Source organism: Dasypus novemcinctus, chromosome 5, assembly GCF_030445035.2.
Source record: "Dasypus novemcinctus isolate mDasNov1 chromosome 5, mDasNov1.1.hap2, whole genome shotgun sequence".
Taxonomy (NCBI): domain Eukaryota; kingdom Metazoa; phylum Chordata; class Mammalia; order Cingulata; family Dasypodidae; genus Dasypus; species Dasypus novemcinctus.
The window spans coordinates 134,533,341-134,550,405 of record NC_080677.1 but is presented as its reverse complement, the minus strand read 5'-3'; positions in this window follow the sequence as shown (position 1 = coordinate 134,550,405).

The window sequence follows — 17,065 nt, the reverse complement described above, 5'->3', positions numbered from 1 at the left end:
TTTTTAAATGTGAAAACTAACCTAATCTTTGGGTTTTTTTTTACATTTTATGGCTGACAAAAGGTTTAAACTGGGAAATTACTGGGCAAACTGATTCTTAATTCCCTAGCCTAGTAGATAGGTTTAATCTGCCAAACCTAGTCTTGCCTTTAAAGCTCTTGCAAAGAGGCCCTTTCCTAATTGTTTCTATAATCAGATTTCTATATGACTTTTTCATTCTGCTTAGTTTAATTTGGGCTTTAAGAATATTTACATATAACTGCATATTTAATTTTTAACAATTTCAATAGAGATCTTTTAAGAATTTTCATTTGTTAATTTGATATTATCCTGATGTATGAAGACATACACTGAGCAAATGGGCAGACACAAAGAGTTAGACACAGAAACACAACTCATTCATATTAGTTATAATTTGCATTATATTATATACTGTTTAGCTTAATTTGGGGTCCAGAAATATATATTACTTATATAACTGCATATTTAACCTCAACAATTTGAGCAAATAGGTAGACATGAATAGGTTGACACAAAAACATAACTTTAGTTACTTTAAACTTCTAATTTTTACAAAACAAGTGTGACTGCAAAACATTTCAGAGACTCCTGAACTTTTCTTAATTTGCACTATGACTGTGCAGTTTTATACTATGACCATGCAGTTTTACACAAGAATTTTCTTTCTTAATGGATTGTAACCAAAATGTTCTCAATGCTTTTGCACTATTTTTTGTTTCAGAACTTTATATTTTACTTTGAATTTAGCAGAATTTGGATAAGCAACAAGATTAATTTTATATATATTTACTGAGGCTATTTGAAGGCTCAGGGAGACAGACAGACTGGTTTCTCTCATGCTGCTCTTAGGAACACTGACCGTCAAGGCAGGAGACTACTTCTCCCCCTCCACCCCCCCCCCCCTTTTGATTTTGGAGATAATAAAACTCCAGTGGTTCTTTAACCTTATTCCATCAGGCAGCAATTTATTTAGTTTACACTTGAATTCATGAGAGAAAGGGTTACTAATACCAGGACAGGAGACAGTGATGTCCCAGCTCTTCTCTGTACTGTAGGGGCTGAAGCTATTATGAAATAATCATAGGCAAAGGCAAGGGGTGAAGTTAGGCTTGAAGTACCCATAAACAAAGGAAATGTTAGTTTAGAATTTACACTTAAATAATAGTTTCAGGCTAAACTCACCCAGCTATAATTTTGGTTATTATCTTTTCACTGTTTTATAATATAAATGCACTTATAAATGATTTTAACTTAGTTACAGTTTTTATTAATTTTTATAAAAACCTGTTAATTTTATAACACTTTTAAACACCTTTCATTTGACTTATAACATACTAAATGAACTTAACTATTACTTTAATATTTCTTTAAGGTAAAAGAATAAGTGTCTTGCAGTTAGTTTGAAATAAAAAGCTACTTTTCAGGATTTGATTTCTAAAACATAATGTTCTTTTAAAAGTGATAAGACCCTTTCTTCTTCAAACACTGAGGAAATGATGAGGTTAAAGCACAAGAAGCTATTTTGATAAAACAGATTTTCTTTGTATACTGATCTTACTCAATTTTAATTATAAAATTTTCCTTCCACAAACCTTCTACACTTTCAGTATTCCTTCAGGTTTTGTCCCACACTCTACTCTTTCCAATAATCAAATCATTTTATCTTAGGACAAAATCATCTTCTGTTTCCTTAACAATAAAAACATGTTCCATATATCCCAAATACTAAGTTACCAGGCAAACTTCTTACAACATATAATTGTCATTAATACTAAACAAGCTTGTTAAAATAATGAACTTTTCTTCACTTTATAAATACTTAGTAGCATGTAATACCAGAAAGATTTTTGGAAGCAAGTTGGCAGGGGAGGCTGGCTGCCAAAGAAAGGTTTTCTTGTTATAAAATTACCTTTTATTATTATTTTATCAATTCAGTTTTTGTTTAATAATGACCTTCTGCAATTAGCCATTTAAATACTTTAATTTAAACAATGCTTTGTTAAACTTTTATAATTATTTATACTTTTAAGACAAATTTTACCTTCACAGAACACATTCTCTTACTTAAAGTTACTACAATAACTTCTAAGAACCTGGGCAGAATGCACACGTATTTTGGCTTTGACACCCTATGGAGGGAACTTTACTGCATTTATCCTGATTCTGCTTTTCACCCCCTTCACTTCCCCCCCTTCCAGGCAGTCAGGTGAACTGCAATCAAACAGGAATGTGGCTTATGAATAGAAGGTGTGGACCCACTGGAAAGGGGCAAGCCACTCCCCCCTTTCCAGCTTTCAGCCAAAATGGGCAGACAGAACCAACTCAAATTTGGCAACTCTCCCAGGGACCCAGCCACCCTGACTGGGGCATTCCCAACAACTTGGGTGCATGGCACAGACACAGGTGGCCTCCAAGCCCCAGCAAAGGGGCAGGCCAGAGACAAGACAGCAGAGCATGCACAAACATTTAGACTCCGCAAACATCCAGACTCCTCAGTTTTGACCCATAATCATTTCACCCCCTTGCCAATGGCAAGGGAGGGCTCCAGCTCCACTGAATTCTACTTTACATAACCACACAACTCCAACACTAGCATTGAGCTGACACAGACAGAAGCACAAAGGTCACTAATGAGAACCACAAGTTCTATATATATTTTTTCATCATGGCTGCCCCCACAGCCATCACAAACCTTAGAACACTTAACATTTGGTATGAAGCAAATTCATTCACAATTTAGCACCATAACAAATGATTTCAGCTAGACTTTTTCCACTGTTTAATTTTACACCCAGGCCAAGCTCCACTAGAAAAGCCGATCCATTTTCCTGTAACCAAGCTTTTTTTTTTTTTAATCCAGACCAATTTCCAGGACATTAGGACTTGAATCTATAAACTACCCTTCCTATTAAAATCAAGCCTCCACTCCTTCAGTGGATGTGAGACCAGTACCAGCTTTTAACATGCAGTTAGACAAACCTAAAACACCAGAGCTTTTCCCCAGTTTTTCTCCTTTTCCCAGGCCTAGAGAGAACGGCTTCCCCCCAATTTTCTGGGGCTACTAGGGTTCTCTTGGGAGGTGATAAGCCTCCCCTTCCTAGCAATTAAAGCTAGGGCTTTCCAGACTGTGCTCACCCGGGGAGTCTTACCTTCTTCCATGTTCAGAGTTCTTTTTCATTCCCAGAATCTTTCTCTTCAGACCTTCCATTGCCCTCGATTTTTGTCGGGAAGATTCTGGCGGAGCCCACATCTTTTCTGGATTAAATTTAATCCAGGGGCACCCAGATTTGGGGTTCACCTGAGTCCTCCCAGCTTCCTTGGGGATTTGGAAGGGGCAGCAAAATGCTACCAACTCTGGCCTTCATTTGCAGTCCCACCAGATTCGCCAAAAATGTTGTAGAATTTGAGAGAGGTTCAATTATTTGCATATAGAGAGGCCAGGACTCAGGAATGATTTTGCGAAGGAAAAATGGTTTTTTGATGGCCAGCTGGACTCACGAGCTTTCTGTTTCAATCCCGAGCCTGGAACAAGATTTTTGAGTCCCTTTTATACAGAAAGAGGAAAGGCCAAATGGTCCCTTTGCTCAGTTCTCAATAGGCTTGAATTAGCATATATATCTTCCACATCTTAGGAAAGCTTTTAGCATATTTTGTTTGCATTTCCCCTGAATACTTAAAGTTTATAGACCTTGCATTGTTAAGCTGTTCCTTGGGACTGGAGTCCTTGCCATGGTCTCCAAGGGCAGGACTGCAGCCTCTTATCACCCTACACCCACAAGTCACAGGTAGTTTAGGTTATCTCTGAAGAGACAAAGAGCCTCCCACCCATAGCCCACATCAGTGACCATGGGCATTTGGGCTACTTCCTCATGTAACCTACTTGTGCCATCAGGACCCACTTGAGCCCTATCTTATATATACCACTTCCACTTTATAGTGGAGTGCTTCTGTAAATGCCCAACTTTATTATGGTGGGTCAGAAAATACCCAACTTGTGATAGGCAATTCAGGTCTCAAGATAACTTAATGGCCCATGGTTAAATGTTCAATCTCTACTAAGCCCCAGGAGCAAGCCAAAAGCTGTTTCTCAAAAGGAGAGTAGCTATCTGCAGAGGATGATAGGGTTTTGCTCCAAAATCCTAGGGGTCTGCATTGCGATTCTCCTATAGGCTCCAGACAGCATCTTTGCCACTGAAATTTCCAGCACCATTGAATATGCTGGATCACATGGCCCAAGTGGTACTGCAGCTTGCACATCAGCCTGGACCTGCTACAGAGCCTCCTCTTGTTCTGGTCCCCAATCAAAACTAGCAGCTTTTCTGGTCACTTGGTAAGTGGGCTGGAGTAACACACCCAAATAAGGAATGTGCTGTCTCCAAAATCTGAAGAGGTCAACTAAGCAATATACCTCTTTTTTTGGTTGTAGGAGGGGCCAGATGCAACAGCTTATCCTTCAGTTTAGAAGGGATATCTCGACATGCCCCACACCACTGGACATCTAGAAATTTCACTGAAGAAGGACCCTGTATTTTTGTTGGATTTATCTCCCATCCTCTCTCACACAAATGCCTTAGCAATAGTTTAGAGTCTTTGATACTTCTTGCTCACTAGGTCCTATCAACATGATATCATCAATACAATGGACCATTGTGGTGTCTTGTGTGAGGGAGAGATGATCAAGTTTCCTGTGGACAATATTATGACATAGGCCCTGAGAGTTGATATACCCCTGAAGCAGGACAGTGAATGAATCTGCTGGTCTTGCAAGCTGAAAGAAAACTGTTTCTGGTGGTCCTTACTAATTGGTATTGTGAAAAAAAAAAGCATTTTCCAGAACAACATCTGCATACCAGTTCCCATGGTATGTGTTAATTTGCTTATGCAATAATACCACATCTGGGAGAGCAGCTGCAATTGGAGTCAACACCTGGTTAAGTTTATGATAATCTATTGTCATCCTCCAAGATCCATCTGTTCTCTGCTCAGTCCAAATAGGCAAGCTGAATGAGGATGTGGTGGTAATCACCACCCCTGCATCCTTCAAATCCTTGATCGTGGTGATGTGGGCTATGGGTGGGAGGCTCCTTGTCTCTTCAGAGATAACCTTAACCTAGGCTGTCTGTCTTGACTTGTGGGTGTGGGATGATGGGGGGCTGCAGTTTTGCCTTTGGTGACCATGGCAACGACTCCAGTCCCAGGAAACAGCTTATCAATGCAAACTCTATAGACTTTGAATATTCAGGGGAAATGCTAACCAAATGTGCTAAAAAGCTTATCTAGAATGTATGAAGTCCATGCTAAAAGCTTACCTAGGATGTGGAAGATATATGCTAATTCAAGCCTATTGAGAAGTGAAACAAAAGAACCATTTGGCCTTTCCTCTCTGTATAAAAGGGACTCAAAAATCTTGTTTGGGGCTCGGGGATTGAAACAGAAAGCTCCCGAGTCTGGCCGGCCGTCAATAAACCATTTTTTTCTTCTCAAAATCATTCCTGAGTCCTGGCCTCTCCATACGCAAATAATTGAACCTCTCTCAAATTCTACAACATTTTGTGGGGGCTCATCCAGGATTGCAAATGAAGGCCAGAGATGGTAGCACTTTGCTGCCCCTTCCAAATCCCCAAGGAAGCCGGGATGACTCGGGTGAACCCCAATCTGGGCGCCCCTGGATTAAATTTAATCCAGAAAGATGTGGGCTCCACCAGAATCTTCCTGACAATAATCGAGGGCAATGGAAGATCTGAAGAGAAAGATTCTGAGAACAAAAAAGAACTCCGAACATGGAAGAAGGTAAGACTCCCCGGGTGAGCACAGTCTGGAAAGCCCTAGCTTTAATTGCTAGGAGGGAGAGGCTGATCACCTCCCGTGAGTACCCTAATAGCCCCAGAAAATTGGGGGGAAGCCATTCTCTCTAGGTCTGGAAAAAGGTTGAAAACCGGGAAAAAGCCTGGTGTTTCGAGTTAGTCTAACTGCATCTTAGAATCTGGTACTGGTCTTACATCCACTGAAGGAGTGGAGGCTTGATTTTAATAGGAAGGGCTGTTTATAAATTCGAGTCCTAATGTCCTGGAGAAAAAAACTGGGAAAAAGCCTGGTGTTTTAGGTTTGTCTAACTGCATGTTAGAATTTGGTATTGGTCTTATAGCCACTGAAGGAGTGGAGACTTGATTATAATAGGAAGGAATGTTTATAGGTTCAAGTCCTAACGTCCTGGAAATTGGTCTGGATTTTTTTTAAAAAAACTGTTTCTGGTATTACATGCTACTAAGTATTTAAAGTGAAGAAAAGTTCATTATTTTAACAAGCTTGTTTAGTGTTAATGGCAATTATATGTTGTAAGAAGTTTGCCTGGGAACTTAGTATGTGGGATATATGGAATGTGTTTTTATTGTTAAGGAAACAGGAGATGATTTTGTCCTAAGATAAAATGATTGATTATTGGGAAAGAGTAGAGAGTGTGACAAAACCTGAATGAATATTGAAAGTGTAGAAGGTTTGTGGAAGAAAAATTTTTATGATTAAAATTGAGTAAGATTTGATAAGTCTTTCTATAAAGTTTTAAAAGGTTTAGTATCAAGTAGTATACTGATGCAAAGTTAAAAATTTTGTTCTTTCTCAAAGTCTCTCAAGTCATTAGTATCTTTTAGTAAAAGTGCCCTGAATAATCAATATACAAAGAAGATCTGTTTTATCAAAATAGCTTCTTGTGCTTTCACCTCATCATTTCCTCAGTATTTGAAGAAGAAAGGGTCTTATCTCTTTTAAAAGAACATTATGTTCTAGAAATCAAATCCTGAAAAATAGCTTTTATTTCAAACTAACTGCAAAAGATTTGTTCTTTTACCTTAAAAGAAAAATTAAAGTAATAGCTAAGTTCATTTAATATGTTATAAGTCGAATGAAAGGTGTTTAAGTGTTATAAAATTAACAGGTTTAAAAAATTAATAAAAACTGTAACTAAGAGTTAAAATCATTTCTAAATGCATTTATATTATAAAACAGTGGAAAAATAATAAATGAAATTATAACTGAGTGAATTTAGCCTGAAACTATTATTCTAAGTGTAAATTCTAAACTAACCTTACCTTCATTTTTGGTTACTTCAAGCCTAGCCTCAGTAAATATACATAGAATTAATCTTGTTGCTCATCAAAATTCTGCTAAATTCAAGGTAAAATATAAAGTTCTAAAACAAAAGAAAATTGTGTTAAAACATTGGGAACATTTTGGTTACAAGCCGTTAGTTAAGAAACAAAATTCTCATGTAAAACTGCATGGTCATAGTGTAAAACTGCGCAGTCATAATGCAAATTAAGAACAGTTTCAGGAGTCTTTGAAATGTTTTGCAGTCACACTTATTTTGCAAAAAAATGAAAGTTTTAAGTAACTAAAGTTATGTTTTTGTGTTAAACTATTCATGTCTGCCTATTTGCTCAAATTGTTGAGGTTTAAATATGCAGTTATATAAGTAATATGTATTTCTGGACCCCAAATTAAGCTAAACAGTATATAACATAATGCAAATTATAAGTAACATCAATAGGTTGTGTTTCTGTGTCTAAATCTATTTGTGTCTGCCCATTTGCTCAGTGTATGTCTTCATACATCAGAATGATAGTATTGAATTAACAAGTGAGAATTCTTAAAAGAGCTCTATTCAAATTGTTAAAAATTAAATATGCAGTTATATATGTGAATAAATATTCTTGGAGCCCAAATTAAACTAAGCAGGATGAAAAAGTCATGTAAAAATTTGATTATAGAAACTATTGGGAAAGGGCCTCCTCTTTGCAAGAGCTTTGAAGGCAAGACTAGGTGTGGCAGATTAAAACTCTCTACTACGCTAGGGAATTAAGAATCAGTTTGCCCTGTAATTTCCCAGTTTAAACCTTTTGTCAGCCCTAAAATGAAAAAACAAAGATTAGTTTAGTTTTCACATAAAGGCAGAAAATATTGATTAATGTAACCTGGCAGCCTACTGCCTCAGTCTCCCACTCCTGGGTTAAACAGCAACAAAGGAAACCAGCTTAAGCCAGTCCTATAGGCAATAAAAAGATGCCCAAGAAAGAGCTAAGTCAATACCAATTCAGCACTAAATTCCATTCCTTATTTAACAAAGGGGAGCTGGTAAAAACTAAAATGGTTGGAATGTGATAGAGGAAGCGGTTAAATCACAAACTTTTGTGCGGGAATGTTAGATCTTCTCGGATAGGCTGTAATTTCTGAAGCATCTAATCTATGGAGAAACAGAGGAAGAGCTTGCATGCTAGTTTTAAGGGTATAAATTGTGTCATTTTTCTTTGTTCGAGGTGCCAGCCATATTTTCTGGTTGTGTGCCCCTTCTTGCAAGATTGAGAATAAATTCTTTTCTTCTCCACAATCGGGTGAGCCTTATTTTCTTCCAGAAGATTTCTTTCCAACAAAAATAGAGGTAATTAGTGGCTCTGTTGACAAATTTCAGTAAGTAAAGAAAAGTCCATAAAAACTATGGAGAGATCTTTCCAGGATTATGATTAAACAAATTAAGTAATCGTATGTGTTTTGAAACCTGGTAGTCAATGTGCTTTTAAAAAAATTATTCATTTTCATACCTTAAACAAAGAAAAAGTTTTAGCTTCCTGTAAAGATAAAAAAGAACATTCCTTCATAAACTGTAATGGTTTCAATTTTATTTAGCTTAAGTGTAATCTCCCATAGTTAACTTATAAACTAAATTAACATTATATGTACAAAATCTTTAAAGTAATAAAAAATTAAGTTCACGTTAATAAAATTAAGCTAAAAAAAGATTGTAGATATGCTCTCTTAAAGAAATAAAGTAAATTTCTTTGGTTAGTAATTATAATTTACTAAGTTTATTTAAATGTAAGGTAACTAGTCAATGTGATTGTAGTCAATTTTTAAAAGTTTATGAAACATCTTCCAAACTGAAAACATTTAAATAGTTCTAGTTCTAGAAGTCATTGTTAACTAAAAACTTGGATTGGTATTGGTTGCAAAAAATAACTTCGTGGTAATAAAACTGATCTGAAGGCCACTGCAAGGTGCATATTTAAGTAATGGAAATAAAAAGTTATCTTGATTCTTTTGGGAATCATCTGTTTTCATTTTAACAATGGAAAATAGCTTTTTCCCTCTATTACTAAAGTAAAATACCTACTATTATCTTCATGGTAAAATTATATAAGTAAACAGTCATTTGATATATGATGTATTGCATTAAATTATTTAAAATATATATAAAAACAAGGAATAAACTTTAACATTGTCAAACTCTTTTGTGCATTCAGACCAGGCCTTGAATACATTACAAGTTGCCTCTCCATGTGAGTTATTGGCTAAGCTGGTCACTGACCCCTCAATTAGAAATATTTGCTATATCAGCCTCTGGTTCTGCTCCTGAAGTCAATGGAAACTACATTGCAGTTTCAAGATCCTGCAGCAGCCAATGATATCTTGGTACAGCCAAGTGTACAATGGACTTTGCCTCCAGATTGGCACTGTTCCATAGTGCCAGAGAGCACTATGCACCAGGCTGGTAAAATACTGGAAACTCTCTCTCTAGAATCAACGATGCTGCATCTTGCTCACTGTGAAGAACATGCTAAGTGGAGCCATGATACCAGGATACTGTAAGTAAAACTTAAACACAGTTGACATTGTGGCCTGCTCCCATGGAGAGATAACATGTAAAGTATTACAAACCTGAAACTTAAAACTATTAATTGCAACTCTAAATCCTTTGCATTAAGTAATATATTAATTAATATTAAGTGCTGTACTCATATCCTGTACTAAATATATGCCTAATAATTATAACGTTATCTTTTCTATTTTGGATCAAGTGCAAAAGTATATTAGACATGTTCAATTCCTACTAAATTTATTTTCTAAACAGTTAATAAACATGTCATAGAATAAGGTGGCAGTCTCAGCTAGGCTCAGTCAACTTACTATATTCTACTGTATTGTGTAGCAAAAATGAGGCTTGCTTGCTAATAATGAGTCACCTATTGAACAATTCAAAATTACTAGAAATTGTATGATTAAAACCAAAATGTAAAAAAAAACTTTATTCTGTAGTTCTGATCACTCCCACAGCTAAAAACTAAGAAAATTTCCAACTTGGTGTACTAATCCTGAATGAAACCAATTGCCCAAATGGTGCCAGTTCACCAGGAGCATCTGACAGAGTACATGAATGCCAATCATTAAACAGCTTAAAATGTGTCTTCAAACAAAGCTAAGTATCTATTGCAATTTCTCTCTAAAATTAAATAACTTAGAAAAAGTAAATATATACACTGTTCCCACCAGCTTTTAAAAAGGAGTGCAATTTTTATAAGCACCTAACCTTATTTACCTCTGTAATCCAATGTCCTCTTTTAAAAATGGGTATTCCAAATTTTTAATTAGGTTTGTTTCTTTCAGAGTGAACATCTTATTAACCACATGAAAACTTCATCCAACTTCGTACAGAATGCCAGATCCATCTACCTCCAGTTAAAATAAAATAAGAGTTTTACACCTTGTTAGGCAGTGACTATAGCCCATGGTCAGCAGGAAGAAGTTACAGAAAAGAGATCATCTCCCTTCAGCACCCCTTTAAGATTAAAGGTGTAAACTCTTTAAGGGTAAAACAAAATTAATAGATGGATCTGGAGCCTGACTGAAAATCCACGTGAATGCCGGTGGCCCCAGGATGACTGAAGGGGGGACCCGCCCAAGGATTCTGCTGTCCAGAATGAAAACTTCTAAACTTCTAAAAACAATCCTATACTAAAGATTGATAAGTGAAGTAATCAATCAAAACAACAAACAGCCATCCACCTCATAGCTCCAACAATAATTATGCCAAAGCTTAGCAAGTTAAACTTTAGCGTAAGGGGAGAATGATGTGGGTTATGGGTGGGAGGCTCCTTGTCTCTTCGGAGATAACCTTAACCTAGGCTGTCTGTCCTGACTTGTGGGTGTGGGATGATGGGGGGCTGCAGTCCTGCCTTTGGTGACCATGGCAACGACTCCAGTCCCAGGAAACAGTTTATCAATGCAAACTCTATAGACTTTGAATATTCAGGGGAAATGCTAACCAAATGTGCTAAAAAGCTTATCTAGAATGTATGAAGTCCATGCTAAAAGCTTACCTAGGATGTGGAAGATATATGCTAATTTAAGCCTATTGAGAACTGAAATAAAAGAACCATCTGGCCTTTCCTCTCTGTATAAAAGGGACTCAAAATCTTGTTCGGGGCTCGGGGATTGAAACAGAAAGCTCCCGAGTCCGGCCGGCCGTCAATAAACCATTTTTTCTTCTCAAAATCATTCCCGAGTTCTGGCCACGCTATACACAAATAATTGAACCTCTCTCAAATTCTACAACAGTGGCACTAATCTCTGCAAGCCCTCCAGGAATCTGGTATTGGGTTTGATTTACTATTTTGCTAGGTCAGGGAAGCAAAAGCCCCTACTCTGACAGGTGGACCACAGTGATGTTTTGGGTCTCCTGGAATTAATGTCACTTCTAAGCCAGTGTCTAATAATCCCTAAAGTGTCTGATCACTTCCTTTTCCCCAATGCACAGTTACTCAGGTAAAAGGCTGTAAGTCTCCTTGGGGAAAGGTGGGAAGAAGATTAACAGTATACATTTTGGGCAGTTTAACAGGATCCTTCTCCAAGTGGACTTGGCCTTCTCTTCACTCAAGGGACTCTGGGTCTGTAAACTCTCTCAAGTCTAGGAATTGATTAACGTGTATGATTCTCTGCATCTATAACTTGAGTTAGGGTTTTGATCACTCAATGTAGAACTCTTCTGCTTATATAGATCCAGAAGAAATTTAGTAGACTGCCCATCTATGTCACTTCTAGGTACCCCATGATGTATTAGCCAATGCCATAACTATGTGACTCAGACTATTTTAAGTGCTGCACTGAATTTGCCTTTCATTGCAGTAGCCACACCCACCTTGTGTTTAGTGATTAACTGCCAATACTTTACATCTATGAGACTGAGATCTGATCATCCCCATAATCTTAAGCATTCTAATTCCATGATAGCCCTCTCTGCAGTAATATCTGGACTACAGAGAAGAGTAACTACAGAGTTCTTCAGGCAAGACAGAGTTAGTCTTACAAATTTATTCCTCACAGTCCTGGTTAAAGGTGAGTCCTCTGGACACTTCTGGGGTGGGTGGGCAAGTCTCAAACGGCAAATCCATTCTAGCATTCTAATCTCTCTAAGCCTTTGAATTCCATCTTCTACTGTATACCAGGGTAAATTGGGCATCTCAACCTTAGACACTCTAAGCCATTTTTGGGGCATGTTTCAGTCTGCCACCCAAACAAACTATTAGGACCCTCTCTAACCCCTCGAGCTACAGCATTGAATTGAGAGTTTCTGCTTAGTGGGCCCATATCAATAAATTCAGCCTGTTCCAACTTTACATTCCTTCTACCATTATCCCGTACCCTTCGTATCCATTCCCAAACATATTCCCCTGATTTTTGTCTATATAAGTTAGAAAATTTATGCAGTTCTTTCAGAGTATACTATGCCTTCTTATGGGCCACACTTTGTATTTCATCTTTGGGGTTTGTTGTGATTTTAGTCTAGTAATCCATCTCAAAGGCAAGAGAGGTGGTGAGGATGGGTAAAGAGGATTAGAAATGTCTTGCAAACTACTGACCTCAGGTCATTCCTTTGCATTTTCTTCTGGTGAGACAGGATTAATTTCTTCAGGCTGGGGTTGGAAGGCAGATTCCTCAAGACAGATTGGAGGCTAGGCAGTGCCTGCTGGAGTTTGCTAGTATCTGCCTCAGGGCTGGGAGGAATTCCAGACTCCCTGGGGCAGGCTGGAGGCTGGGCAATACAAAATTGACAAAGTGAGGTCTCCACAGGGCAGGCCATTTCAGGCTTATCTGGTAAAATCTCAGCAGAATTTAAAGTTCCAAGGTTTCCACCAATATTATCCTCATCCCATATCTCCATCCCAATCTTCTGGTTTCCACTCCTTTCCAATCAGTGCCTTCACTTTAACTGAAGATACCCTGCGGGGTTGAGATTTTGTTTCATTTGTAACTCTGCTACTCATACAATGAGAGTCTGAGCTTGGTTCTCAGATATTTTGAGCCCATAGCTACAAAAGACAAAATTTTCTTTCAGAGCACACAAAGATACTTTCACATCATTCATGCGGTGTTTAAGTTTCAAACCTGAAACCCTTAACTCACCTCTTTCTTTTGTAACTGTATCCAGAGTATCTAGGAGGACCCAGCCAACATCATTACACCTTTTGATTCCACAAAACTCTGTTAAGGTGTTGAAAAAACTCTCATCCAGATCCTTGCTTCTTACAAGTGTGGAAGTAGGAGAATCCAATGATGATATTTTGTGTATCTCTATTGCTAACGCATGCCATGGACTGTTAGCAACCTCTTCATTATTGGAAAGGGAGTCATAGGTACCCTTGAGTCCAATTAGAGTAGACAGCCAATTGCAGAACTCCCAGAACCACCTCAGACACCCCATGTTTAAGACTCTGGTCCTCAAGAACCATTCCTGGTACATTAGTGAGGGCTCTCTAGGGAAACAGAATCAACAGAAGATATCTGTCAATGGTATGTGATTTTATAAGTGTCTCTCACGTGACTGTGAAGATGCACAAGTCCAGGTCCACAGGCAGGCTGCAAAGCAGGGCTCCGAGTAAAGTCCAATGAAGGTCCTTGAGTTTCCAATGAATTTCTGGGAGACCGTGGCTGTTCAAATACAAGCTGGAAAATTCTCTCTAAATGCTGAAATCACTTCCCCTTTTGAGGCATTCAACTGATTGGATAAAGTGTCAGTCATTGTTGACTGTAATCTCCCTGACTGATGCAAATGTAATCAGTTCTCTATGCAGTAAAGTCACTGGTGACTAAAGTCCATAAATGTCCTTGTATTACAATTAGCCCAGTGCTTGCTTGACAAAACATTCACCAAACAACCGGGCACAATGACCTGGCTGAGTTGACACATTAGCCTAAACATCACAATCTTCAATAGGTGAGTAGATAAACAGTGGCAAATACAATACAATGGAATATTAAACAATTTTTTAAAATGAGCTATCGAGGTAGAAAAGGCATGGATAAATCTTAAATGCATATTGCTAAGCAAAAGAAGCAAGTCAAAAAAATGCTCTATAATGTAAGATTCCATTCACATGACTTTCTGGAAAAGACAAAATCACTGACAAAAGCAGATCAATGGTAGTTAGGTGATCAGTGATGTGTGTATGGATGGGGAGGGGGCAGGATTGAAAAGGTGAAGCATGAATTTTTCAGGTTGGCAAAACAATTCTGTATTATCCTGTAATGGTGACCAAAAAAAAAATATGAATTTTACAAACCCATAGAACTTTATAGCACAAAGAGTGAAACTTAAAGCATTCAAATGAAAAAATAATAATAATAATTTGAGTTGGAGTCCCCAGGATGCAGTGCAGTCTGTGACCAAAGATTCTAAATGTCTTACTGGTGTGCAAATCAGCTTTACTATGAGGGTTAGGGGGACATGTGTTGTCTTAAGTAACTTTGGAAATGAATGGAGTCTATATGACTAAAGGCAAAAGGAACTGCTCATAAGCACTTTAGTTAGTAAAGTTGTTTTCCAAGAGGGTAAGGATTAACGACTCTGAAACTGCTATACATAGTTTTGTTGTTTTATTGAACAATTAGAATTAAATAAATGGATGGGAGATGGCGGGAGCCAGGTTTCATACTGTTGGAGCAGAAAGTAATAGGTTAGTAAGGAAAGAAGGCTAAAATGATCCATGTATGAATTGGAGGTATTAGTATGAACTCAAGTTTAGCTTAAAAGAGATGCAGATGGTTACATATAGAAATATTTATAGATATGTGTATATTCAGAGGTTAGTATAAACACATATTTTTTGCTCTGTACAATGAGAAGGCCTAAAAGATAGGGCACTCCAGCAGCAAAGAGCACAACTGGAAAACAGATCTTGGTTTTTAATATTCCTCTTCAATAAAAGAAACCATTCCTTGGAGAAATGACTAAATCTAGGATAAGAACAGGAAAATATACAAGATGAGTCTTGATTGTCTTCTAGTGCCAGAAAGTAAGCAAGTGCCTTAAAAAATGATAGGGTTATGTCCAAAGGACAAAGGAATCAACAAAAAGAGATCCAGTGTCCAAAACTAGGACAATTTGGAGCAATAAAATAAATAATGTAGTATTAGATTATAATCCAAAGGTTAAGTCTCCATAAATCCATACTGATGTAAATACATGATTGAATGAACAAATACAGGGGAAGAAGAAACAATTTTCCATGCAGAAGTATTCCAAATAATTAATGTAGATACTCTGCTTTTATGGGTGGAGAAGCATGAGAAATACTACCTCAGCCTGGTGATCAAAGTCAATAATAAAAGGTCACATTGATAGTATGTACCCTTGATATGATGTGAAGAAAATAACATTTTACCTCTGTGGTCTTCCTCCCCAAAAGCTATAAATGCAGTGTAATTATGAAAAAAACATCAGGCAAATCCCAACTGAGAGACATTCTATAAAATACCTGACAAGTATTCCTCAAATCTGTCAAGGCCATCAAAAACAAGGAAAGTCTGAGAAACAATCCAACCAAGAGGAGCCTAAGGGAAAATGATGATAAAATGTAATGTGGAATTCTGGAACAAAAACAGGACATCAGATAAACATTAAGGAAATTGGAATAAAGACTTGAGTTAATAATAATGTATAATATTGGTTCATCAATATTGGTTCAAATATTCTATATGAATATAAAAATTTAAAAACAGTCAAATGAGGTATCTTTTATATGAGAATTCTTTCCATTACCTTCAATTCTTTGCTGTAACTTTAAATCTACTCTAACTACGTATATATTCTAGTTTCTGGTCTGATGTCTAAAATGCTCAGAAGTCATCATTCTTGTCTCCACAAGAAAAAAGCTGAACAAACTGAAAATCAACAACTATTCTTAGATCCATCAGAGACTTGAGGACAAACCACCACCCTGAAAAGTGGAGAGATAAGCAAATACAGAGAATCATAGCTTACTGGGAGCAAAAACCAACACTGGAGTCAGCAAATGGTAGTAATAATTAAGGGGTAATTGACTAATTGCTAGAGACTGAGAGTGGACTACTTCCAGAGATTAAAAAAAAACAAAACTCCTGGGACACAGGCTCTTGTCCCAACACCAGACCCCTCTAGACTTCCATATGGAAGAAGGGATATACGCAAATCTACACAGTCAAGGAAATCATCAGTAAGCTTGAAGATATGGTAATAGAAACTTTCCAAACTGAAAAGAAACGAGGAAAAGGAATGAAAAAAAATAAAATAATATACAATATCTGTGAGACATTGTAAAAGGTGAAGATTATGCATAATGGGGAAATCAGAAAGAGAAGAAATAGAAAAAAGGTACAGAAGAAATATTTAAAGCAATAGTGCTGAAATTTTTCCAAAATTAAAGACACCAAACCACACACTCAGGTATCTCAGAGAACACCACTCAAGATAAATACCAAAAAAAAAAAAAAAAATCTGCACTACACATACCATATTCAAACTGCATACTATCAAAGACAAAGACAAGCAAGAAGAGAGTGGAGTGAAATATTTAAAGTGCTGAAAGAAAAAACTCACCAACCTAGAATTCTGAATCCAGGAAAACTATCTTTTAAAAAATGAAGAAGAAATAAAAATTATCTTTTAAAGGAAGGAGAAATAAAAATTTCTTCAGACAAAAATTAATAGAATTTGTAGATAATAGATGTAAATACCAATGGTTTTTATATACAGTATTTTTAATTTTAGTCTTTTCTAGCAGGAATTTCATGGATTTGAATTTTGATGACCAGTGAACTTTAGTACATTTCTGTTTATGGCTATTTGGATCTCTCCTTGTAAAGCTTCTACTCAAGTCATTTGCCCATTTTTATAAGGCTCTCCTTGTTTTTTTCCTTTTTTTGAAGATTTATTTATTTATTTTTATTTCTCTCCACTTCCCCC